Source organism: Myotis yumanensis, unplaced genomic scaffold, assembly GCF_028538775.1.
Source record: "Myotis yumanensis isolate MYYU_CA2020_CCGP unplaced genomic scaffold, mMyoYum1.0.hap1 SCAF_13, whole genome shotgun sequence".
NCBI lineage: Eukaryota > Metazoa > Chordata > Mammalia > Chiroptera > Vespertilionidae > Myotis > Myotis yumanensis.
In genome coordinates this window covers 17,342,158-17,367,993 of record NW_027223764.1, presented here as the reverse complement: position 1 = coordinate 17,367,993, position 25,836 = coordinate 17,342,158, and the positions used below count along the sequence as shown (strand labels likewise).

General features: G+C 40.3%; 1 protein-coding gene and 1 pseudogene across 9 annotated transcripts in view; one reads left to right on the top strand and one right to left on the bottom strand.

Annotated features, from left to right (window-relative positions):
• Positions 1–25,836, top strand: part of GBF1 (golgi brefeldin A resistant guanine nucleotide exchange factor 1) — a 127,079-nt gene that overhangs the window by 26,564 nt on the left and 74,679 nt on the right. The gene's annotated exons all lie outside the window — the stretch shown is intronic.
• On the bottom strand, positions 10,400–10,934 carry LOC139021451 (S-phase kinase-associated protein 1 pseudogene; annotated as a pseudogene).

The window sequence follows — 25,836 nt, the reverse complement described above, 5'->3', positions numbered from 1 at the left end:
AGCCCAAGGGCCTCATTAAGGAAAGGAGTATCAAAACCCATGTAACTTTGAATAGGATTTGGCTTCAAATTAGTTGAACATTCCATCATATATTACCTTTTGAATCTCAGAGAAAGCACCCATATTTATTTATTTATTATTTTTTAATAATTCTTTATTGTTGAAAGTATTACATATGTCCCTTCCCCCGCCCCCCATTGACCCCCTCCAGCCTGCCCAACCCCCCCCCCCCCCAGGTCTTCAGCAACTTATTGTCTGTGTCCATGGGTTATGCATACATGCATACAAGGTCTTTGGTTGATTACCTCCCACCCACCCACCCTCCCCCGCCTTCCCTCTGAGATTCTGCACTCTGTTCCATGCTTCCATGTCACTGGATCCACTCTGTTCATCAGTTTATTTTGTTACTTAGGTTCCACATATGAGTGAGATCATGTGATACTTACCTTTTTCTGGCTGACTTACTTCACTTAGCATGATATTCTCCAGGTCCTTCCATGCTGTCTCAAAGGGTAAGAGATTCTTCTTTTTTACTGCTGCATAGTATTCCATGGTATAAATGTACCACAGCTTTTTTATCCACTCATCTACTGACGGGCACTTTAGCTGTTTCCAGATCTTAGCTATTGTAAATTGTGCAAAAGCACCCATATTTAGAATAGCACTTGGGGACCTTGGGTCCTCAGAGAGAATGCCCTTAAGAAATGCCCTTTTCCTTAGGAAAAGTATTCCTAGTATTTTCCAGGGCGGAAAGAGATAGTGAGGCATGAAGCAAATTAAGTAGTGGTTAAGATTGTTCTATGAGAGAAAATTGGAGTGGATGTTGGTGTATAAATGTGTACCACAAAAAGACCTGTGACCTGTCATTTTCTTAATAGCTTATTGTGTTTTGAATTTAAAGTGCATTTCTTTCTCCTTTGCTTCTTTTTTTCTGGTATGAGTCTACATACCTAGTATAGCCAAAAACTTTTTGTGACCAGAGCCTGGTGACAAAAGGATTCTGGTTCTCTGTGCCCCAGGGAGAGAAGTTCTTGGTTCAGCCCACCTGAACAGAAGCATTGCAGGGAAAGTAGTCACGGTAAATGGATTTCCAAATGTAGCTCATTAATCCTCCCAGGTGAGCCCATGATTAGCATTTTAATCAGTCTCATTTCTGAAATTTTAAAGACTCATTCCGTTCATTTTAAGGAAGGAAAAGAGCAGTGGCTGCATTGGTAGAATTCTTTGGTATTTAGAGAATGGGAGACATTGGTACAGGGTAAAGAGTCAACAAAACTGGATTGTGTGCATGCAGTAACGGAAGGCAGAGATTGGGAATCACTGTCTTTATGTTGGTAATAGTCTTCCTCTAAAAGCTCCCAGGAAAGGAAAAAGTTGACTTGCTCCCCTACTAGAAGTTATTTTAGTATTATTTAGAATGTGAGTTCATCCCCATTTCCTCTTTACCTAATTGACGTTAGGACATTTAATTAGGTCAATTGTGGTTAACTTTTTGAATTTTTATTTTGAAGTAATTTCAAACTTACAGAAATGTTGCAAGAATAATACAGAGGAGTTGCATATACTCTTTTGTGGATTGTTTTTATTATTGTCTTTCACTCTCCACATACACAGGCATATACTATAAGTGGATAAAATTTTTCTAAACCATTTGAGAGTGGGTTATATACATCATGACCTTTTATCCCTTACTACTTCAGTGTATATTTTCTAAGTATATTCTCTTACATAATCTATATTTAGTACAGTTATAAAATTCAAGAAATTTAATATTATTATAATAATTTACTATTCATATTTCAATTTTGTCAATTGTCCCAATAATAAACTTAAAAAAATTTCCCCCTTCAGTCAAGAATCACATACTGCATTTAGTTGTCATGTTTCTTCAGTCTGCAGGCCGGCGCTCTATCCACTGAGCCAAACCAGCTAGGGCATTTGTCATATTTCTTTAGTCTTCTTTAAGAGAGAGGAAGGGAGAGGGAGGGAGGGAGAGAGAGAGAGAGACATTGATGTGAGAGGGAAACATTGATTAGCTGACTCCTGTTTGCTCCCTTCTCTCCTCTGCTCCCCTCCCTCCTCTTTCTTCTTCCTTTCTTTTTTTTTTAAAGAAAATGTTCCTCATTTTGGGTTTGATTGCTGTTTCTTCATGTTTACATTCAAGTTATGCATGTCTGGCATGAATCTACATGCCACTACTGATAACAGTGTCCTCAGGATATATGTGGAGATACCTCTCTCATTGGTCATATTAAATTTTTTAAAATCCTCACCCGAGGATATATTTTTATGATTTTTTCATTTTTAAGAGAGGGAGAGGAAGGGGGAGAGAGGAGAGAGAGAGAGAGAGAGAGAGAGAGAGAGAGAGAAAGAGAAAGAGAGAGAGAAACATCAATGTGAGAGAGAAGCATCAATTAGTTGCTTCCTGACCGGGGATCGAACCCAAAATCTAGGTATATGCCCTGACTGGGAATTGAACCTGCAACCTTTTTATTTTATTTTATATTTTTATTTATTTCAGAGAGGAAGGGAGAGGTAGAGAGAGATCGAAACATCAATGATTAGAGAGAATCATTGATTGGCTGCCTCTTGCATGCCCCCAACTGGGAACTGAGCCCACAACCTGGGCATGTGCCCTTGACCGGAATTGAACCCAGGACCCTTCATCCTGCAGGTGGACACTCTATCCACTGAGCCAAACCAGCTAGGGTGAACTTACAACCTTGTTGTAAGGGATGATGCTCCAATCAACTGAGCCACCCGGCCAGGGCAGTGCTATTAATTTTCATCAAGGTGTTACGTTATTTGTCCACTGGGTAGGTAGTATTTTTTCTTTGGAACTCACAATCAATCTGTGGGGAGACACTTTAAGACTATACTTTGTTCCTCTTTAAACTTTCCCTTCACAGTTTATCATATATTGACTAGAGGCCTGGTGCACGAAATATGTGCACAGGTATGTTCCCTAGGCCTGGCCAGCAATCAGGGCCAATCTGTGGGGTGACCAGTGGGGCGATCAGGGGGCCCTCACTGGCCCGCCTTGGCTGGCCTGGGGCCTGCAGGCTGGGGGCAGCTCCTGTGTTGAGCATCTGCCTCCTGGTAGTCAGTGCGCGTCATAGCGACTGGTTGTTCCACCAGCTGATTTGCATATTAGGCTTTTATTAAATAGGATGATTCTTGTCTGAACTTTTTTCAGGTTGCAGTGATGGTGAATTTTGAATGATTGCTTAAATTACCGGTTCTTAAAAATTTGTACTTAGGCATGGACATTAATGATCTTCTCAGCTTGCTTCTGTTAAGAGTTTCTCTTCTTTTTAAGAAACACCATTGCATGCCCTAAAGGTCTATATTTATTTTCTTATTTGTTTGTTAATCCTCACCTGAGGATATTTTTTCCATTGATTTTCTTAGAGAGAATGGAAGGGAGAGAGGGAGGCAGAATGAGAGAGTAAAACATCGATCTGAGAGAGACACATCTATTGGTTGCCTCCCATACTCATGGGATGGAACCTGCAACCCAGATACATGCCCCCGACCCGGAATCGAACCCGAGACCCTTCCTGCACAGGCCAATGCTCTAACCTCTGAGCCACGCCAGCCAGGGCTGTATTTCTTTATGCCTTTGGTGATTCTGTTTTTGTTTTTTTTAATTTATTTTTTATTTTTTTTTAAATATATTTTATTGATTCTTTACAGAGAGGAAGGGAGAGAGACAGAGAGTTAGAAACATTGATGAGAGAGAAACACCGATCAGCTGCCTCCTGCACATCTCCCACTGGGGGTGTGCCCGCAACCCAGGTACATGCCCCTGACCAGAATCAAACCTGGGACCCTTCAGTCCGCAGGCCGACGCTCTATCCACTGAGCCAAACCGGTTTCGGCGGTGATTCTGTTTTTAAAAATACTAATTAGCCCTAGCTGGCTTGGCTCAGTGGATAGAGCATCGGCCTGTGGACTGAAGGGTTGCAGATTTAATTCCGGTCAGGGGCACATGCCTGGGTTGCAGGCTCGGTGCCCAGTGGGGGGTGTGCAGGAGGCAGCTGATCAATGATTCTCATCATTGATGTTTCTTTTCTTTTTTAAAAAAAATATATTTTATTGTTTTTTTACAGAGAGGAAGGGAGAGGGATAGAGAGTCAGAAACATCTATCAGCTGTCTCCTGCACACCCCCTACTGGGGATGTGCCTGCAACCAAGGTACATGCCCTTGACCAGAATCAAACCTGGGACCCTTCAGTCCGCAGGCTGACGCTCCGGTTAGGGCTCATCATTGATGTTTCTATCTCTCCCTCTCCCTTCCTCTCTGAAATCAATAAAAATATATTAAAAAAAAACTAACTAAAAAGAGATTTGAAAATTGGAGAAAGGTTTATCTCAGTAGGGCTTGACTAGGGGCTTAATAATTTTCTACATTATAGCAACATAACCCAACTGAAATTTGTTCCCTACTCAACCAACAGCATAAATGCTTCTCTAAGCCAAGCTGGGAACAGCCACATGAAGCTGATTCCCTTTTCTCTCTCTCTTTTCCCCCTCTCTCCTTTAAATAAGTGGGATAGTAATATGAATTCATCATCATATTTCAGCTTTTATTCTCAGATCTATTTTAAAAGCCAGATTGGGCTCATGAAGAACTTCTACTTGCCCTAGCTGGTTTGGCTCAGTGGGTAGAGTGTCAGCCTGTGCACTGAGGGTCCTGGGTTTGATTCTGGTCAAGGGCACATGCCTAGGTTGTGGGCTTGATCCCCAATAGGGGTCATGCAGGAGGCAGCCAATCAATGATTCTCTCTCATCATTGATGTTTCTGTTTCCCTCTCCCTCCCTCTCTGATATCAATAAAGAATATATATATATATGAACTTCGACTTTAGCTTTTAAAAATCTGTCTAGGACAGTGGTTCTCAACCTTCCTAATGCCGCAACCCTTTAATACAGTTCCTCATGTTGTGGTGACCCCCAGTTTCATTGTTACAAATTGAACATAATTAAAGCATAGTGATTAATCACAAAAACAATATGTAATTATATATGTGTTTTCCGATGGTCTTGGGCGACCCCTGTGAAAGGGTCGTTCGACCCCCAAAGGGGTCGCAACCCACAGGTTGAGAGCCGCTGGTCTAGGAGCTTTCAGAGAAAAATAGTTCAATAAGCATTTCCCCATTCTTATTTACTATCACTCTTTTCTCTCCTCTTTTCTTTGCATTTTTCCTTTCTGCCTCTATTTTCCTTTGATTCCTTTGAAGGATCTGATCAATATGCATTTATGTGCCTCCTTAAGAAGAGGTGACAGTTTATTTTGTTCTTTAGATCTCACATATAAGTGAGATCATATGGTATTTGTCTTTTCTCTGACTGGCTTATTTCACTTAGCACAGTAATCTCCAGTTCCATCCATGCTATTGGTAAGGTTTCCTTATTTTTTTTACAGCCACATAGTATTTCATTGTGTAACAAAATAGAAACAGAGTCATGGATACATGGGACAGACTGACAGCTGTTAGAAAGAGGGGGCAGGGGGGACTGAATGAAAGAAAGTGAAGGGATTAGCCAAAGAACATATATGCATAGCCCATAGACACAGATAACAGTGTGGTGATGGCCAGAAGGAAGCGGGGGTGGGGCTGGGTGGAGGTGGGCAAAGGCAGGAAAATGGGGACAGCTATAACAGCAAGAAAGGAAGGAAGGGAGGGAGGGAGGGAGGGAGGAAAGAAAAGAAAGAAAGGAAAGAAAGGGAGGAAAGAAAGAAAGGAAGAAAGAAAAGAGAGAGAGAGAGAGACAGAGAGAGAGAGAGAGAGAGAGAGAGAGAGAGAGAGAGAAGGAAGGAAGGAAGGAAGGAAGGAAGGAAGGAAGGAAGGAAGGAAGGAAGGAAGGAAAGAAGGAAGAAAGAAAAGGCGAGAGAAAGAGGTATTGCTCTTGAGTCTCAGGTTCTTTGCTGTTACTATTGTGGAGAGTAAGCTAATGATATGATATTACTAATGAAGGCTTGTCAGCTGTCATTATGTTTTGTTGAGGGAACCTTGCCCATGATAAGGTTTTCTAAAAGAGAGATAAACAGGGAAAGGAGAAAAGAAAAGCAACTGAGAGGCAGGAAGAATGTAGAAATGAACAGAAAGGAGAAGAAGAAAAGGACTTGGGACTTGGGGTACAGAAATGGGTAGGAAGGACCAAGAATACAGAGCTGCTAAAATAGGAAAATGGAAGTCAGCTCTAACATTTACCTTTACCCAGTCCAGTGTTTGGGCTTTCCCCTTTCAGTAGAGTGTACTGTGAGATAATGTGAGTTGGGGGTGAATGAATTGGTCCCGTTCTTGACTCCTTGGATCCATCCACCCAGAACTGAAGAATTTACCCTGTAATAAGGTGACTTGATAGCCTCATCCTTGTCGGTTGGGTGGAAGAGGCTATTAAGTGATTTTTTTTTAGATGACTATTAATAGTTATTTTTAACTTCCCATCTCAATCCCTTCATTGTTTATGCTCCTCCATTGGCTACCATGAGAGCAGTCAAAACTAGCAACTATATAAAATGAGGTACCTCTTATCTCCCCAGTCACTTCCAAAATAAACAGGGAGTAATACTGTCCATATTTTGTCTCACTTTACTCTGAAGGCTACTGATAGAGGAAGCATGGATTAGTGTGTAGTGATTTCTAGGCTCTGTCCTCTGGACAAATTCCCCTCTGAATGCTGTGGCTGAGTGACAGGACCATGTGGCAGGAGTGCAGCTGGAAGTATATCATTGGCAGATTTGGGTTGGGTAAATATAGCAGGAGCAGGATGTCAGTGTGGGAGATGGATTGTTCTGGGAAAGGAAGTGTTGTCTTTCGTCTGAGAAACAATTTCCTGCACTTCTGGGGCTCTTGCTTTCTCCTTCTTTTTCTCCTTCTTCTTTGTTTTCAAGTCAGAATAGGAGTGGCAAGGCTTGGGTATATTTGCCCTATTCTATCTCTGGGTACCTGAGACATTTGAAGTTGGGAGTAGGTCTATTCCCAAATCTAGTTAAGAAATGTACCCAATAAAATAGCCATAACTATGCCTTACAGTTCACTTTTTACATTCTTAAATTAAAGCACGTACCTGCATAGAGCCTCTTTTAAAAAATTAATCATTCTTTTAGTAATACAGACAGGTTGAGAGACAAAAATAATTATACAAAGAAAATCAACTCTATTGAAAGTCAGACATGAGACACCAGCTGGCAGGAAACAGCTGGGATGCTTCTGGGGGCTAGACTTTTCCACACCAGAACTTAACTCTTCAAGTTATCTCTGTTATCTAAGCTACTTAAAATGGCTGTCTACTTACCAACAATCTACATAAAAAACCAAATATACTAAATTATGCGCTATTTTACAATTGACAAGGACGTTATAATTTAGAAAGTGCTTTTGCATTTTTTTTTTACTTTTTAAAATAGCCTTTTTATTTTAGAATATATTTAGATTGATAGAGAAGTTGTAAAGAAGTTTCCATGTTCCCCATACCAAGTTTTCCCTATTATTAACATTTTATATTAGTATGGTACATTTGTCACAATTAATGAACCAATATTGATGTGTTGTATTAACTAAAGTTCTTTTTTTTTTTTTTTTTTATTAAATCTTTATTGTTCAGATTATTACATTTGTTCCTCTTTTTTCCCTCCATAACTCCCCTCCTTCCAGCTCCCACCCCACCCTCCACCCTCACTCCCCACCCACTGTGTTCATCCATAGGTGCATGATTTTTGTCCAGTCACTTCCCGCATCTCCCACACCCCTTTTTCCCCCAAGAATAGTCAGTTTATTCCCTTTCTATGTCCCTGATTCTATTATAATCACCAGTTCATTCTGTACATCAGGTTATTTATTCACTTGATTCTTAGATTCATTTGTTGATAGATGCATGTTTGTTGTTCATAGTTTGTATCTTTACCTTTTTCTTCTTCTTCCTCTTCTTAAAGGATACCTTTCAGCATTTCATATAATACTGGTTTGGCGGTGATGAACTCCTTTAGCTTTTCCTTATCTGTGAAGCTCTTTATCTGACCTTCAATTCTGAATGATAGCTTTGCTGGATAAAGTAATCTTGGTTGTAGGTTCTTGGTATTCAGCACTTTGAATATTTCTTGCCATTCCCTTCTGGCCTGCAAAGTTTCTGTTGAGAAATCAGCTGACAGTCGTATGGGTATTCCCTTGTAGGTAATTGAGCCTCTTTCTCTTGCTGCTTTTAAGATTTTCTCTTTGTCTTTTGCTCTTGGCATTTTAATGATGATGTGTCTTGGTGTGGTCCTCTTTGGATTCCTTTTGTTTGGGGTTCTCTGCGCTTCTTGGACCTGTAAGTCCATTTCTTTCTCCAGGTGGGGGAAGTTTTCTGCCATTATTTCTTGAAATAGGTTTTCAATATCTTGCTGTCTCTCATCTTCTGGCACTCCAATGACTCTGATATTAGACCGCTTAAAGCTGTCCCAGAGGCTCCTTACACTATCTTCACACTTTCGGATTCTTTTTTCATTTTGCTTTTCCAATTGGGTGTTTTTTGTCGAATCTTTGGTTTGATTATTGTACTCCTCTGGTCTGCTATTGGGTATAATATTCTTTATTTCAGTCCGTGTATGCTTACTTTCTAATTTCTTTATCGTAGCATCGAGGGTCTCATTAGTTTTCGTGAGGCTCTGCACAAATTTATGGCAAGCCCTCAAAATTGCGATTCTTAGCTCCATATCCTCCATTTCTGTCATGTTTTTTTGTCTCCGCATCTTTTATGCTTTCTTGGTGCACCCCCTTGTGGTCTCTGTGCGCAGTCTTGTTCTAGCCAAGCCTTAATTGTTGTAGTTAACACTAGAGGGATTTGACCCCCAGGCCGACCGGCTATAGGAATCAGCTGTATGGAAAACGTCTGCCTTCTGGGGAGGTGCTAATCCAGCCTTTGCCTGAGGCGATCGGCAAATGGCTGCGCGCAGGCTTTGGGCGGGGCGGGATCAACAGGGCGGGCGGAGGGAGCAGTTATGGCCACGCTCAGTCCCGTTCCCAGAGGCTCTGCTTCTCAGAACCCCGGCAGCCGCTGCAAACCTCGGAGAGAAAGCTGCCCTCAGGTTCCAACTGATGCCGGATAATCCCGCTTCTCCGGTTTGAGTCTGGGTCCCTAGAGACTCGCCCGGATCTGGAGCCCAGAGTCTGAGACTCACTCCCGACAGAAAACGACAACCTCGCCCTCAGCCACCAGCCCGCTTTGCGCGCGCACCTCGGTACCTTTGTATTTTCCACACTGCGCCGCCTCTGAGCCTCGATTTGCTGTTCTCTTTCCTTCTAGTTGTAGAGTCTCTCTTCAGCCAGCCTTCCTGTGGTTCTGGGTGATGTCCGTTCAGTCTTTTAGTTGTATTTTTGAAATGGTTGTTTGCGGCAGCGGTCTCCGGTGTTTACCTACGCCGCCATCTTGGCTCCTCCGAATCTCTAAAGTTCTTACTTTATTAAAATTTTCTTGGTTTTCACATAATGGCCTTTTCCTGTTTAGGATTACATTTAGGATACTACATTATATTTAGTTGTTATGTCTTCTTAGGCTTCTCTTGGCTGTGGCAGTTTACATATATATTTTTCATTTAAATTTCATAACAACCTATAAAGTAGAATGGACCTCTGTTGGTATCCTCCTTTTATAGATAAAACTAAGGCTCTAGAAAGGTTAAGTGACATGTTCAAGGTTACATAGTTAGTAAAAGCTTCTCTGTTAAAATGTGATTATAGTATATGAAAAAGGCAGTGAGGTAACTATTCATTTGCTTTTTATGTGGATGAGGGCAGAACTGTAGCTAACTTTCGAGTGGAACATTTGCAGGAGAGGAACAAGAGACAGGCGAATATAGCTTACTTTTTTCTGGACAATTTTATCTTACCTGAATACAAATTAATATTATTATTTTAATCATAACTCCATGGGGAATACCCTTTTCCTTTGTAATTCTGCTTTGTCTACCAAAGAAGCTAGTCCCAGAGAATCCTGGGCTGCCCATCTGGTTACTTTGTTTTCTAGCAGCATACTTCAGGCTACTTCACGGGTCACTGTTGTTAGACACCCAAGTTCAGTGGAAAGGCCCACTGAAAGCATGACATAAACACTAACATAACCAGGCTATTTTTGACATGTGTGAAGGTAACTATCTGGGACAAAAGCACATGAGTTTTTGTGTTGTTGTTTTTTTCTAGAGAACCCACAATTCAGAGCAAAGAAAAAAGATATTTTGATCATACTGGAAGAAACTCAGCCATAGGTTTGGAATCTGTACCCAAACTACACATGCAATGAAGACAATATTCTGCTAATACAATTGATTTGCTGCTGCATTTGTCTACTGTTTGCCTAGTATTAACAATTATAAACAGAGCAGTGCAACTAGTATTTGGAACAATCCTTCCAGTGTTACAGTGTCAGGCACAACTTTTCACTTTTGTTCACACCACTGGTTCTCTTTGTGTACCTGGGCTTCCTCTTCTTCAGTAAAGTCATTTTTTATATTGAAGGTCTTGCGAATCTCTTCAGGGGTTTTCCCCTTGATCATATTGGCAACAGTCAGAATTAGTTCAAATAGTGTTCCTTGGTCAACTTTGAGGAATTCTTGGTCCCAAACAGGAATATCATCTGTTCGCTTTTCTTTGTTCTCATCATCGTCAGGAGGAGGAGGGTCATCCCTGTGGTGGGTGCACCACTGAATGACCTTTTTAAATATTGCTGCATTAACATTTGGTAGAGGAACTGGGTCATCATTGCCTTCATCATCCATTCCCAAATCTTCTAACATGGTCTTGATAGTCACAGATTGTTTGGCAATTTCAACATCAACTTCAAATATCTCTCCATCAGAACTCTGCAATTTAATTAAAGGCATGATGCTCGGTCTCAAGGAGAGAGCGGGCCGGAGGCTGATGAGAGCCAGGCAGCGTCAGCAGAACAAAAAGGAAAAAGGTGGAGAACAAGGCCACTTACCCACATGAGTTTTTTAATTCTGATGTTTAGTTGGGGAGGCTGAAGTTCTGAAGAGGGGTTAATTGATTCACAGAACTATAGCGCTGAGAGATAGTGGAAAAATTAAAAACCTAACAAGACATGGCAATTACTGGCTCTGAGTGCTCTACCCAGAGGGATGAGTGAGGGGGAAGGGTGAGAGTAGGTAAAGTGTAGTATGTTACCCATGATCTTAGATTCTATTAAAAGGTCATCTCAGGGTGATGGAAACCATGAGGGTACAAGCCATCAGATCTTTTTTTTTTTTTTTCGTTAATCCTCACCTGAGGATATTTTTCCATTGATTTTTAGGGAGAGTAGAAGGGAGAGGGAAAGATAGAAACATTGATGTGTTTCACATCAATTGGTTGCCTCTTTCACGACCCCCCTCCCCCCGCCGGGCCTGGGCTGGAGAGGAGCTTGCAACCAAGATAACGTGCCATTGATTGGAATTGAAGCGGAACTCTTTGGTCTGCAGGTGGACACTCTATCCACTGAGCCAAACCGGCTAGGGCCAAACCATCAGATCTTAAGGGAGCGAATAGCACCTCTTGCCTATAGATGTAGTCATAGGATTATACTTGTATCCTAAAGGGCAACTTTTAAGGTGCTCCAACTTAAGCTGATAGGGTCATTAGTTTATTGATATCGTTAGCAACCACTTTTATTGAGCAGTGTTTTTAAACTAATGGGCATGGGATACTTTTCAGTTTATGCCTTTATGATATACTAGAGCAGTGGTTCTCAACCTTCCTAATGCCGCAACCCTTTAATACAGTTCCTCATGTTGTGGTGACCCCCAGTTTCATTGTTACAAATTGAACATAATTAAAGCATAGTGATTAATCACAAAAACAATATGTAATTATATATGTGTTTTCCGATGGTCTTGGGCGACCCCTGTGAAAGGGTCGTTTGACCCCCAAAGGGGTCGCGACCCACAGGTTGAGAACCGCTGTACTAGAGGCCTGGTGCATGAAATTTGTGCACGGGTACGGTCCTGGCCTGTGATCAGGGCCATCTTCCCCAGTTACCCACAGCTGGCCCTGCCCCCTGCTGCCACCCACTCCCAGTTCCCCATTCACCATCACGTGATTGGTGCCTGACAGCTGGGGGAAGGGACCAAGAGGTGGTCAGTGCGCCCCATAGTGACTGGTCCAGCGGTCGTTCTGGTTGTTCTGCCATTAGGGTCAATTTGCATATTACCCTTTTATTATATAGGATATCTGTGAGCATAGAAGCTGATTTGGGAACTGTTGGTAGTGAGTGACTTGTTGCCCTTTTTTGTTGACTCTGAGGCTGGAAAAAACCTGATGTTTTTCTCCAAAAGGAAGCTATGAAAATAGCAATAAATGAAACAATGAAGAAAAGCTTTAGAAAGTTCACATTATGTTGTGTATCTTCATGGCATCATGTAGTGGGTTGAGGACAGGGTAGATATTTTAAACCACCAATTATAGGAGCCTTTAAACATCACAGGATGGATTTCATACTCTGAAAATGCTTTGCTTCAATCATTTGAAAGAAAAAATGTGAAAGACAATATAAAGAATGACTGTTTGAAGTGTTTCTACCAGAAAATCCTATCCATTGGTGAGATTGAAACTGTCCTTTGGTAGGGAAAAGACTGAGAGGATCTCTTGTTCAGAATGCAAGAGAAGAGATGATGAAGTACCTGTGTCTCCAGAGAACTCTGCATTGAGCTCTAATGAAGGAGGGGGAAATTCCTTACTGTGGTCTTGCATAATATAAAAATCTTCATATGAGTCTCAGCAGATGTAGAGTCTCCAAGGGGGAGATTGTGGCTAGTTCAAGCAGCTTGGGTTCAGTAAGCCTCCAGTGGGAGTACAAGACAGAGATGGCTCACTGACATTTCTACTTCAGGGCAACCAGTTTTGTTAAGTGGAAAGCTACCAGATCTACTTCACTTTGCAAGAATCCTGAATGATCCCTTTACACTATGGACTGAGGTGACTACTTGTCTCTATAAAAGTTACAGAGGAGACCCCACAGGCTTTAATTGGAACTTACTTATGGTTTCCCAGAAACAAAGCTCATATCCTATTAAAGCACTTTAGAAAAATAAAGTAGAACTAGAGATAAGAAAATCTGTACTTTCATTTTCAAGAACTGTTTTTAAAAATCGGGGTGAAATTCATATAACAGAATTAATCATTTTAAAGTGAACAATTTAGTGGCAATTATTTCATTCATAATGTTGTACAACCACCACCTCTATGTAGTTCATTTTCTTCACCTTCAAAAGGAAAGCCTATATCCATTAAGTAGTTGCTTCCCCTTCTCCCTTCCCTGCAAACCCTGACAATCACCAATCTGCATTCTGTCTCGATGGATTTACCTGTTCTGGATATTTAATATAAATAGAATAATATGTGATCTTTTGTATCTAGCTTCTTTAACTTAACATAGTGTTTTCAAGGTTCATCCACATTATAGCATGAATCTGTACTTTATTCCTTTTTATGGCTGAATAATATTCTATTGTGTTTATATACCAGTTTGTTTTTCCATTCATCCACTGATGGGCATTTGGACTGTTTTACTTTTTGGCTATTGTTAATGGGGCTGCTAGGAATATGTGTGTATGTGTATTTGAGTACTTATTTTCAATTTTTTTTTTTTTTTTAAATTAAATCTTTATTGTTCAGATTATTACATTTGTTCCTCTTTTTCCCCCCCATAACTCCCCTCCTTCCAGCTCCCGCCCCACCCTCCACCCTCACTCCCCACCCACTGTGTTCATCCATAGGTGCATGATTTTTGTCCAGTCACTTCCCGCATCTCCCACACCCCTTTTTCCCCCAAGAATAGTCAGTCTATTCCCTTTCTATGTCCCTGATTCTATTATAATCACCAGTTCATTCTGTACATCAGGTTATTTATTCACTTGATTCTTAGATTCATTTGTTGATAGATGCATGTTTGTTGTTCATAATTTGTATCTTTACCTTTTTCTTCTTCTTCCTCTTCTTAAAGGATACCTTTCAGCATTTCATATAATACTGGTTTGGCGGTGATGAACTCCTTTAGCTTTTCCTTATCTGTGAAGCTCTTTATCTGACCTTCAATTCTGAATGATAGCTTTGCTGGATAAAGTAATCTTGGTTGTAGGTTCTTGGTATTCAGCACTTTGAATATTTCTTGCCATTCCCTTCTGGCCTGCAAAGTTTCTGTTGAGAAATCAGCTGACAGTTGTATGGGTATTCCCTTGTAGGTAATTGAGCCTCTTTCTCTTGCTGCTTTTAAGATTTTCTCTTTGTCTTTTGCTCTTGGCATTTTAATGATGATGTGTCTTGGTGTGGTCCTCTTTGGATTCCTTTTGTTTGGGGTTCTCTGCGCTTCTTGGACCTGTAAGTCCATTTCTTTCACCAGGTGGGGGAAGTTTTCTGCCATTATTTCTTGAAATAGGTTTTCAATATCTTGCTGTCTCTCATCTTCTGGCACTCCAATGACTCTGATATTAGACCGCTTAAAGCTGTCCCAGAGGCTCCTTACACTATCTTCACACTTTCGGATTCTTTTTTCATTTTGCTTTTCCAATTGGGTGTTTTTTGTCGAATCTTTGGTTTGATTATTGTACTCCTCTGGTCTGCTATTGGGTATAATATTCTTTATTTCAGTCCGTGTATGCTTACTTTCTAATTTCTTTATCGTAGCATCGAGGGTCTCATTAGTTTTCGTGAGGCTCTGCACAAATTTATGGCAAGCCCTCAAAATTGCGATTCTTAGCTCCATATCCTCCATTTCTGTCATGTTTTTTTGTCTCCGCATCTTTTATGCTTTCTTGGTGCACCCCCTTGTGGTCTCTGTGCGCAGTCTTGTTCTAGCCAAGCCTTAATTGTTGTAGTTAACACTAGAGGGGTTTGACCACCAGGCCGGCTGGCTGTGGAAATCAGCTGTGTGGAAAACGTCTGCCTTCTGGGGAGGTGCTAATCCAGCCTTTGCCTGAGGCGATCGGCAAATGGCTGCGCGCAGGCTTTGGGCGGGGCGGGATCAACAGGGCGGGCGGAGGGAGCAGTTATGGCCACGCTCAGTCCCGTTCCCAGAGGCTCTGCTTCTCAGAACCCCGGCAGCCGCTGCAAACCTCGGAGAGAAAGCTGCCCTCAGGTCCCAACTGATGCCGGATAATCCCGCTTCTCCGGTTTGAGTCTGGGTCCCTAGAGACTCGCCCGGATCTGGAGCCCAGAGTCTGAGACTCACTCCCGGCAGAAAACGACAACCGCGCCCTCAGCCACCAGCCCGCTTTGCGCGCGCACCTCGGTACCTTTGTATTTTCCACACTGCGCCGCCTCTGAGCCTCGATTTGTTGTTCTCTTTCCTTCTAGTTGTAGAGTCTCTCTTCAGCCAGCCTTCCTGTGGTTCTGGGTGATGTCCGTTCAGTCTTTTAGTTGTATTTTTGAAATGGTTGTTTGCGGCAGCGGTCTCCGGTGTTTACCTACGCCGCCATCTTGGTCTCTCCTATTTTCAAATTTTTTGAATTATATGTCTAGGAGTGGAATTCCTAGATCATATTGTTACTTTATCTTTAACTTTTTGAGGAACTGCCACAAAGGTTTTCCACAATGGCTGAACCATTTTACAGTCCTAACAGCAATGTGTGAGGTTTCCAGTTTCCCCACATTCTCACCAACAATTGTGATTTAACAGTTTTTAAAATTATAGCTTCAAAATCTTTTGAGACTAGATAGAACTATGATGATAAAACTTTTTCCAGTCCTTATGGATCTCCTACCATGCTTCTCTTGAAGTAGCTACATGGCTCTTCTAGGCCAAATAAGGCATTGTGGTTCTAGCTTTGTGCTGAAGAATGACTTTCTTGAAAAATCTGAAGCAAACATAGTCATCACAACTGATACGGGTTGCCTATATAGGGCTGAAATCTGATTTGCCAAAAAAAGAGTGTCGGTTACATTTTGGGTCTTGAGAGTAGATGGTGGTATTTCAGGTTTCATCTGCCATTGGAATCCTGGACCAGGCAGTGGTCTGGGTCTTGCTGACTATATAGGGGGCTCAGTTTGCTTGCAGATTACCAGTTTACTTTCCTACTTGCTGAATAACTTTCTGAAAAGGGAGTTAACTTTAATTTCTGAGTAACTGCTTCTTTTAAAGATGTTATATAAACTAACACTAGTTTTAGTTGTTATTCCATTACTACTTATATGAGATTACATACAGACACTAAAACTCTAGTGTTCCCCCCCCCCCCTTTTTTTTTGGCTATCTGGCAGGATAGTTTCTTATTTTGATGTCTCTGCATCAAATTATTGAGTTCCTAAATGTCTTTTTCTTACCTTTGCTTTTTTAGGCCATCAATTTCTACTTGTTGTGTCTATATATTGTGATTTATCTAATAGTAGTCACTATTGTTAATATTTTAGTATGCCTCATCTACATTTATTTTTCTTTGTGACAATTACTTTATTCTTGTGGAAGGAGAAAATTGATGCTGGGATATGAGATACTTAAATTTCTAGTTCTTTCTGTTGTCTCTACTAATCTAGTTTTTCTTTTTTTCTCAACACTGCTTTCTCTAGTTTATGTGTTGGGTGGTCGATTTTTCTGACTTATAGTAAAAATTTTTTTGTTACTGTACTGTTTGCTGTGTTATTTCTTTATAATATTTTATGTCAATAAGTTTCAGTGTTTATTGCTTCCATTGGTTTCTTTTTTTAAAAAAAAATGAGTTTGGATCACTTTTCAAAGTAAACAAAAAATTGTAGTCTCTACTGTATCTTCCCCTCACCCCCAACACACACTAGGTTTATAAATGCATCCTAACCATTTGATCAAAGTCAGGCTTTGAATAAGGCTTTATAATAGTCAGGTGTGGTTGAATGACATGAATGTCTGGATTTGGTCTTGAGAGATTTGGGGATGTACAAGTGTGAGGGTTTTTTTTTTTTTTTTCTTTCTCTCTCTCTTTCCTCCAATAATGTACTGTGGTTGAGTTGTAACATTTATTAAACCACTCCTCACATTGCCTGTTTTCAAAGCTTATCAGGATGACTTTGATTTAGTTATTTGGAACCAAAAAGGCAGTTGTAGAGCCTGGTCTGGAGTTGTGGAGCAGTAATATATCAAAGATCAGACTTAGGTCCCAGTGGGATTATTCTTCAAGATTTATTTGCCTGGATGTACACACAGGAGCCAAATAGTATGTATGGAAAGCTTTGCTGGAATGTAAATTGGACACATTTTGTTGGAACCTGCAGGGGATTTTCGCTGTTTCATAATTTTTCAAAGGTTTGTTATACATCAGACAGTCACTGCCTCTTCTTTAAATCTTTAAATCCCCCTTCTTTTTCCTGTTGTAAAGGTCAGATTTTTTTTGACAACTGTGTGCAGGAACAAGATTTGCTAAATCCCTTCATTTTTATTCATACAAATATCAGCATTCAGTGAGCATCAGTTATCCCAGCATTTAGAGGTAAGGAAAACTCAGGGAAAATCTTGTGAATCTCAGCTTCGTGCCAGGCATATATCTCTGGGAATAAGTTTGCTGCCTCAACTTTAACCCTTGACTGCTCTGATATGGGACAACACCCTCACAGTGGCTAGCATGTGAAGCCTACTTGTACTAACCTCATGTCTATGGCTGTAAGGTAGGTGATATAATTAGTGGGAAGGAGCTGTGTTGGACTCTTCTGATGCCAATCCTTAGATTAGTGTTGAAGGAGAAGGACAATTAATTCCCTCCAGTAGAGCCCCTTTAGCCTTACTTAGCTTTTAAGTGGTATCTTGGGCAGCAGGCTGTTTTTAATTTGAAGATGATTTTTTTTTCACCCAGTAGGTGAAATGATGATATTACAATATACTACAGTTTTCCATCAAACTTATTTAGGTTGAGGTCTTGTTATCTATTGCTATATAACAAAATACCCTAAACTTATCTGCTTAAAAATTGTTTTATTATTTCATACAGTTTCTGAAGGTCAGGAATCTGGCTAATGGTTCTGGCTTAGGGTCTGTCAAGATGGTCCACCTGGGCTATATGAAGGGTTGGCTGGGCTAGAGAATCCATTCCAAAGTTCACTCATATGGCTATTAGGAAGAAGCTCAGTTTCTCACAGGCTGTTGTCTTGAGGCCTCAGTTACTTGCAATGTGGGTGGGTCTTTTTATAGAACTGCTTGCAACATGGCAGTTGGCTTTCCCCTAGGTGAGCGATTCAAGAGAGAGCGCAGAAGCCACACTGTCTTTTCTGACCTAGACTCAGAAGTAATGGACCATCATTTCTGCCATGTTATATTGGTCATTCAGACCAACCCAGATGCAATCTGGGAGAGGATTGCACAAAGGTCATTGTCATTGGGAGTCAACTTGGAGGCTGGCCTCACATGATGTTAATTGGATATTTACTTGGAATTAAAGACTGACTTCCCCACCTCCCCAGAAAAATTACATTTTCACACTTAGCTCTCTCTCTGCCTTTTCTCAAACTCCCATGTCTCTGAAATTATTTAGGGTGTACATGGCAAATAAATATATGTGTGAATGTTGTTTCAACATGTGAATCTCCTTTTCTTCCATTGCCATCTCAGCCTTAAGCACTAATAAAAACCTTCTCTTTTTCTTTTCTTTTTTTTTTTTTCTAAAGCAAGCCAGTAAGCTTTCTCTTTCCCTCCACCCTTTCTCTTCCTTTCCAGGGAGTACCTGTAGTAGCTGGTTCAAGGAGCCCTCTCCTTTTAGAACCCCTCAGTTGGATTCAAGTAATCTTTTGTTTCCTCAACCAATATATACCATTGACCTTTAAAATTTGTTGCAAATAGACTAGTATGACCACAGTTATGGGGCCACCATTGATCTTTCAGACTGAGATATATAATGATATGAGAGCTCTTCTTGAATCCAACTGAGGGGTTCTATCCAGGAGCTCTGAAATGGAGATAAAGATCTTGTACATGGGAGATATTTTTAAACTAAATTATTTGTCTGTTACTTGGTGGCTTTATTTGGTCCTTTGTATACCAGTAAGAAAAGAGCCTGAAGAATTATTTGCTATTCTTCACTTTTGTAGGACAAGCAGGTCTATAGTCATAGGTTGATCCTGAAGCTAACCAGGGACACTGTTTTGCTTGTTCGGGGATTATGAAAGCTATGCTACATTGACATCTTTCCTCCACCTTGGTATACTCCAAACTCTATACCTGATAACAGAAATCTTTGTTGTGAAATTGAACTCGTTCAGCCATTGCAAGGTTAAACAGAGAATTAATTTCATTTCTCAAAAATTCCAGAGAATCTTTGGCTTCCTAGGAAAGCCTAAAACCATGAATGAACTCTGGTCTTATATTCCTGTTATCATTGACTGGCGAAGTTGCAAATTTATACCTGGGAAAATCCATTGAATGCTTTTATTGGCTTGGGCTTTACTGAACAAGAGATGATCCAAAATTGTGTTTAAGTCTATAGAAGATTATAAACAAAAGTAACAAAGTAGTCAAACAAGAATAAGATCTTTTCTCCATAAAATCACTTTTTACCTAACTCTCTGACCTCCTCTAATCCTTATTATTTTATTTACATAATTTAAATAGTTTAATCATTACTTTTGTTCCTTTTATTTATTTAACATAATTTAATACAGAATTTTCCATCCATTTACATATATATATATTATTCTAACAGCACTATAAAAATACATCAAAGTAACTATTTTAAAAAATTTTCAATTTATTACCTGTAGTGAACTTTAATTATCTTTGTACTGATAACATTATTTCCCTTTCTAATTATTTTTATGAAATAATAGTCCCACTAGTAGAATGATTGAACTTATAGCTGTGTTATATCTGATATTGAATTTTCTAACTTTTTTAAATTTTTGCTAATTTAGCTGTCAAAATGATACCTTTATAGTTTGTTTTATATTTCTTTAATTATTAGCATTTTCTCAAATGTTTTACTCTTTGGATATTTTCCTATGTGAATGATCTGTTCTTAATTTTTGGCCACTTATTTGGCAGAAATTGGAGTGTCCTTTCAAATTTGTATTAGCAACTTTCATACATGGATAATGCTTTTTTATATTTTCATATTTATTGCCAGTGTCTCCTGCCCCCTTCCCGCCCCCCCGGCCCCCCCCATTACTATGGGCTGTTTGAACCTAGGTAGGTAGAGGTATTTTTAGTTTTTACAGAGAGGTGCTTGGGTATCAACTAGTTTGTTTGCATTTGAAGTGTAGAAATGAGAGGTCCTGTGAGAACATTTGGCTCAGGGTGTGCATGGGAGCCTCTCTGTGTGGAGAGTAGGCAATCCAAGGTGTAAGGAGGGGAGATGAGGACAAGGCTGACACCAGATCTATAAATAATCTAAAGTTTAGCTTTGTGCTTTGAAATAGGAATTAGCTCACTTTTATTGTCTTCCCCAAGTTATTTACTGTTTGGCCATGAAGAGGAGTCATTAGGATTTTTGGAGAAAATGTTACTGTTTTCAGCTCTCAGAAAGTGAAAAGTGCTGATATGGTTTAGTTCTGCCTCTTGTTTTCTCATTTCTCTTAGAGTGAGATGACTGAATGAAACGTCTGGCTTTAGGGATTTGTTTAACTAGATATGATACCCAGCTTCCTAAGTAAGAAAGTGGAATTCTAAATAGTGGAAGGTCCTGTATCCCTTTGGAGTAGCACCATGCCTAGGACAGATTGAGCATGTGAAAGGTGGAGGTGGTAATCCAGCATGTAATTTTTTTCACCATTGAGCAGTCTTTTTTTTTTTTTTTTTTAACCTCTGTTATAGACTGTCATGCCTTATCATTCTCATATCTGCAGAGTTAGAGGTCCAGACTCTTAGAACTTTTTCTAAGGTCCTAGTAGTTCTTAGTATTTGCTCTGGGCTGTCAATTTTCTTTTCTAAAATAAGAAAATTCTCTAAGGTCCCTAAAGTCCTAAGGTTCTTTGGGTCCATTGTCTTCTCACAATTTGGAAATACTTTCAGAAGGATTTTATTCTATATGAATGCCATTGAATTTTGCTTGTAATGAAAAATTTGATGTTGGAATATTACAGAATGTAATTTAAAGAAGAAAATATACACACTTTTACTTCTATGCATTTTGACGCAGTGTAATTTTTCAATTTCCCTTTGTCCTGCTATTGTCTAGTTAGGTTACTTTTCAGATAAACTGTGCTTCAAACTTGTTATGTAATTTTATAATGGCCATTTTAGTTTCAAGTGGATAATTTCAAGACCTTTGTTTCTTTTTTTTTTTTTTTAATATATTTCTTTTATTGATTTCAGAGAGGAAGGGAGAAGGAGAGACGGAAACATCAATGATGAGAGAGAATCACCGATCGGCTGCCTTCCGCACGCCCCCCAGTGGGGACCAAGCCGGCAACCCAGGCATGTGCCCTTGGCCGGAATCGAACCCGGGACCCCCCAGTCCGCAGGCTGACGCTCTATCCACTGAGCCAAGTCGGCTAGGGCAAGATCTTTGTTTCTTTAAAAAATTTCAATAATTCTTGCCCAGCCAGAGTGGTTCAATGGTTGAGCTTTGACCTATGAACCAGGAGGTCAAGGTTCAATTTCTGATCAGGGCACATGCCCAGATTTTGGGCTTGATTTCTGGTGGGGTGTGTGTAGAAGATAGCTGATCAGTGATTCCCTCTCATCATTGATGTTTCTCCCTCTCCCCTCCTCTCTGAAATCAATAAAAATATGTTTAAAATGTTTTTAATAATTCTTGAAAATGGCTTAACATTGCTTGAGTTCCAAGTGAATGTGTTCTGTTTTTTTTTCTTTTTTTAAAAATTTTAATCTTTATTGTTCAAATTATTGCAATTGTTCCTCTCCCCCCCCCCCCCCATAACTCCCCTCCACCCGGTTCCCACTCCACCCTCTGCCCTTACCCCCCGCCATTGTCTTCATCCATAGGTGTACAATTTTTTGTCCAATCTCTTCCCGCACCCCCACACCCCTTTCCCCCCGAGAATTGTCAGTCCACTTCCTTTCTATGCCCCTGATTCTATTATATTCACCAGTTTATTCCGTTCATCAGATTTTTTATTCACTTGATTTTTAGATTCACTTGTTGATAGATATGTATTTGTTGTTCATAATTTGTATCTTTACCTTTTTCTTCTTCTTCCTCTTCTTAAAAAATATCTTTCAGCATTTCATATAATACTTGTTTGGCGGTGATGAACTCCTTTAGCTTTTTTATCTGTGAAGCTCTTTATCTGACCTTCAATTCTGAATGATAACTTTGCTGGGTAAAGTAATCTTGGTTGTAGGTTCTTGCTATTCATCACTTTGAATATTTCTTGCCACTCCCTTCTAGCCTGCATGGTTTCTGTTGAGAAATCAGCTGACAGTCGTATGGGTACTCCCTTGTAGGTAACTGATTTTCTTTCTCTTGCTGCTTTTAGGATTCTCTCTTTGTCTTTTGCTCTTGGCATTTTAATTATGATGTGTCTTGGTGTGGTCCTCTTTGGATTCCTTTTGTTTGGGGTTCTCTGCGCTTCCTGAACTTGTAAGTCTATTTCTTTCACCAGGTAGGGGAAGTTTTCTGTCATTATTTCTTCAAATAGGTTTCAATATCTTGCTCTCTCTCTTCTTCTGGCACCCCCATAATTCGGATGTTGGTACGCTTGAAGTTGTCCCAGAGGCTCCTTACACTATCTTCATATTTTTGAATTCTTTTTTCTTTTTTCTTTTCCAGTTGGGTGTTTTTTACTTCTTCGTACTTCAAACCTTTGACTTGATTCTTGTGATCCTCTAGTCTGCTGTTGGATCTCTGTATAATATTCTTTATTTCAGTCCGTGTATGCTTAATTTCTAGTTGGTCCTTTTTCATATCCTCGAGGGTCTCACTAGACTTATTGAGGGTCTTACTAAATTTATCAGCGGTTTCTAGAAAATTCTTGAAAAACCTTATAACCGTGGTTTTGAACTCTATATCCAGTAGTTTGCTTTCCTCCATTTCTGTCATTTGTGACCTGTTTCTTTGTCTTCGCATTTTGGCTGCTTTCCTGTGTTGATAGAGTGGTTTTCTGTGCTAGATGTCCTATAGGGCCCAGTGGCTCAGCCTCCCCAATTACCTGAGGTGGACACTCTTGGTGTACCCCTTTGTGGGCTGTCTTGTTGTAGATAAGCCTTGATTGTAGTTGGTATCACTGGGAGGAATTGACCTCCAGGCTAATTGGCTGTGAGATTCAGCTGTGTCTACGGTGGGAGAACTTCTGTGCTGGAGACACCCTTATGGGGCAAGACTTGCTTCAGTGGGGCTTTGGTGCTCACTGAGTCTGCCCTCTGAGTTTGTCCCTTATGGATCTGAGGAGTTGTAATCTGGATGGTCCCACTCTGACCACTGGGTACACTGGCTCTTGGATCTCTAAGGAGGTGCTAATTTAGCCTCTGCCTGAGGCTACCTAGCAGGAGGTACAGAGAGATCTGCAGATTCCTCTTCTTTGTTCGGGATTTGGAGGTGCCCAGATGAGGCCCAGCTGTGAAGCAATGCAAGCTGCTGTGGGGCCTTGGGCCTTCTTTTGGATGTTCTGGGTCTCTCTCACCCAGCTGCCGTTTGTTAGGTAATTTTAGATCGCAAAGGGCCAGGTCATTCATACGCAAAAGCCACTGCGCACAGCTTGGGTGGGGCGGGGTCTCCAGGAATCAACAGGGCGAAGCAAACAGCTATGGCTGATCCTCAACCCTGCCCTAAGAGGTCCTGGGTCTCAGTGGCTCGAGGTCATTGCTACAAGCCCCTCTGAGAGAAAGCTACCCTCGAGTTCTGCCTGATGCCAGACAGTCCAGTTTCTCCCTGTATGAGTCTGGGTCCCCAGAGACTCGCCCAGAACTGGAGTCAGGGCCGTTGGGAGCTTGTGTCTGCCTCCCGATTGAAAAAGACAACCATGTCCTCAGTTGCCAGCCCTTTCCATGCGCGCCTCCATACCTCTGCACTTTACTTCCGCACCTCCTCTGAGTCTCAGTGTGCTTTTCTCTTTCCTTCTAGTTGTAGAATTTCCACTCAGCCAGCCTTCCTGAGTTTCTGGATGATGTCTGTTTTGTCTTTTAGTTGTAGTTTTGAAGTGGTTGTGTGAGGCAATTTCAGGTGTTTCCCTATGCTGCCATCTTGGTTTCTCTATCGAATATGTTCTGTTTTGATATAAAAATTTTTACTCATTAAAATATGTTACATTTTATATATTAACTAGAGACTCAGCGCGCACGAAATCGTGTGTGAGTAGCTCGCTTCCGCTTGCCTCGGCTGGCTGCTCTGCCCATTGCTGCTCATAGCTCGCACCCCGCCCCGCCCGCTGCAAGAGCCGCTGCTTGTTTGGTCGTGATGCCACGACAACAGGCCTTTTATGATATAGATATATATATGAATACATATAAATATATCTCAATTAAGCTTCACAACAATTCTGTGAGGCATGAGGATGTGGAATAGCAGCCCTGGATATCTTCTCTTTCCATTCTATGCTACTCATAAGGGGCAACTCCTTTCCTCTCTTTTAACAGACTCTTTTGGAATTTACTTCTACATTTCTAAGTGACAAACTTATGTTGCTACTTCTTGGTTTTTCAGTTTTAAGTATGACATTTTACTCATTTGTGTTTTTTCTCTCTGTTAATGTTTACAATAAAGTATCAGAACTGGAATAGTCTTCAGATCCTGTAGAGACCCATACTCAAAATACATCAAGGGCCTAGCAGATAATTTAAATGAGTATAACAATAGGGAGCAGTGTGGACTGTGGCAAACTGGAAGGTTATTCCCATCTAAAGTCATTCAATTCTATTTTTAACTGCACCTATCAGTAGCAATATATGGACCATATTTGGATCCTGATTCATGCAAACAAAACATAAAACAAAAGCTTATGACAGTTACAGAAATTAAATAGTTTCAAATTGAGCACTAACTAAAAATTTGATACTAAAGCAATATTACTCTTTTAGATGTGATGATAATGAGAGTATGTTATGGTTATGTTCAAAATGGATAAAATGATATGATATACAGCATTAGCTAAAAAATAATATGGGAATGGGATGGGATAATAAAAAACAAGATTAGCCCTGACCGGTTTGGCTCGGTGGATAGAGCGTTGGCCTTTGGACCAAAGGGTCCCAGGTTCGATTCCAGTCAAGGGCATGTACCTTGGTTTCGGGCACATCCCCAGTAGGGGGATGTGTAGGAGGCAGCTGAATCGATGTTTCTCTCTCATCGATGTTTCTAACTCTCTATCCCTCTCCCTTCTTCTCTGTAAAAAATAAATAAAATATATTAAAAACAAACAAACAAACAAAAAAACAAGATTAGTCCTGATGTGCTAATTATTGGTTTGGGGTACATGGAAATTTTTTTAAATATATTTTTGTTGATTTCAGAGAGGAAGGGAGAGGGAGAGAGAGATACAAATATCCATGATGAGAGATAATCATTAATTGGTTGCCTCCTGCATGCCCCCTACTGGGAATTGAGCCCAGGCATGTGCCCTTGACTGGAATCGAACCTGGGACTCTTCAGTATGCAGGCCAACATTTTATCCACTGAGCCAAACCAGCTAGGGCCATGGAAGTTTATTATACTAGTCTGTTTGCTTTTATATAATTTTGAAAATTTTCATATTAAATGTTAAAAAATTACATAGTTCAGAACCTGGTCACCTTAACAGAGGATTATTAAAATGAGAAAGAAAGGAATCCAGAATAGGCTAGAACAAAGGCAATTCTATTACCTATACTGTTTAAAGGTTGTCACCAGACCCTTAGTAATATATTCAGTTAAATAAATATTTATGTTATAAATATCCATTTGTCTAGTGTATTCTATTAAATATTTATTTGTGTGCTTGGTTAAATACTTATTTGTATTCTTAAATAGTTGATAATAAC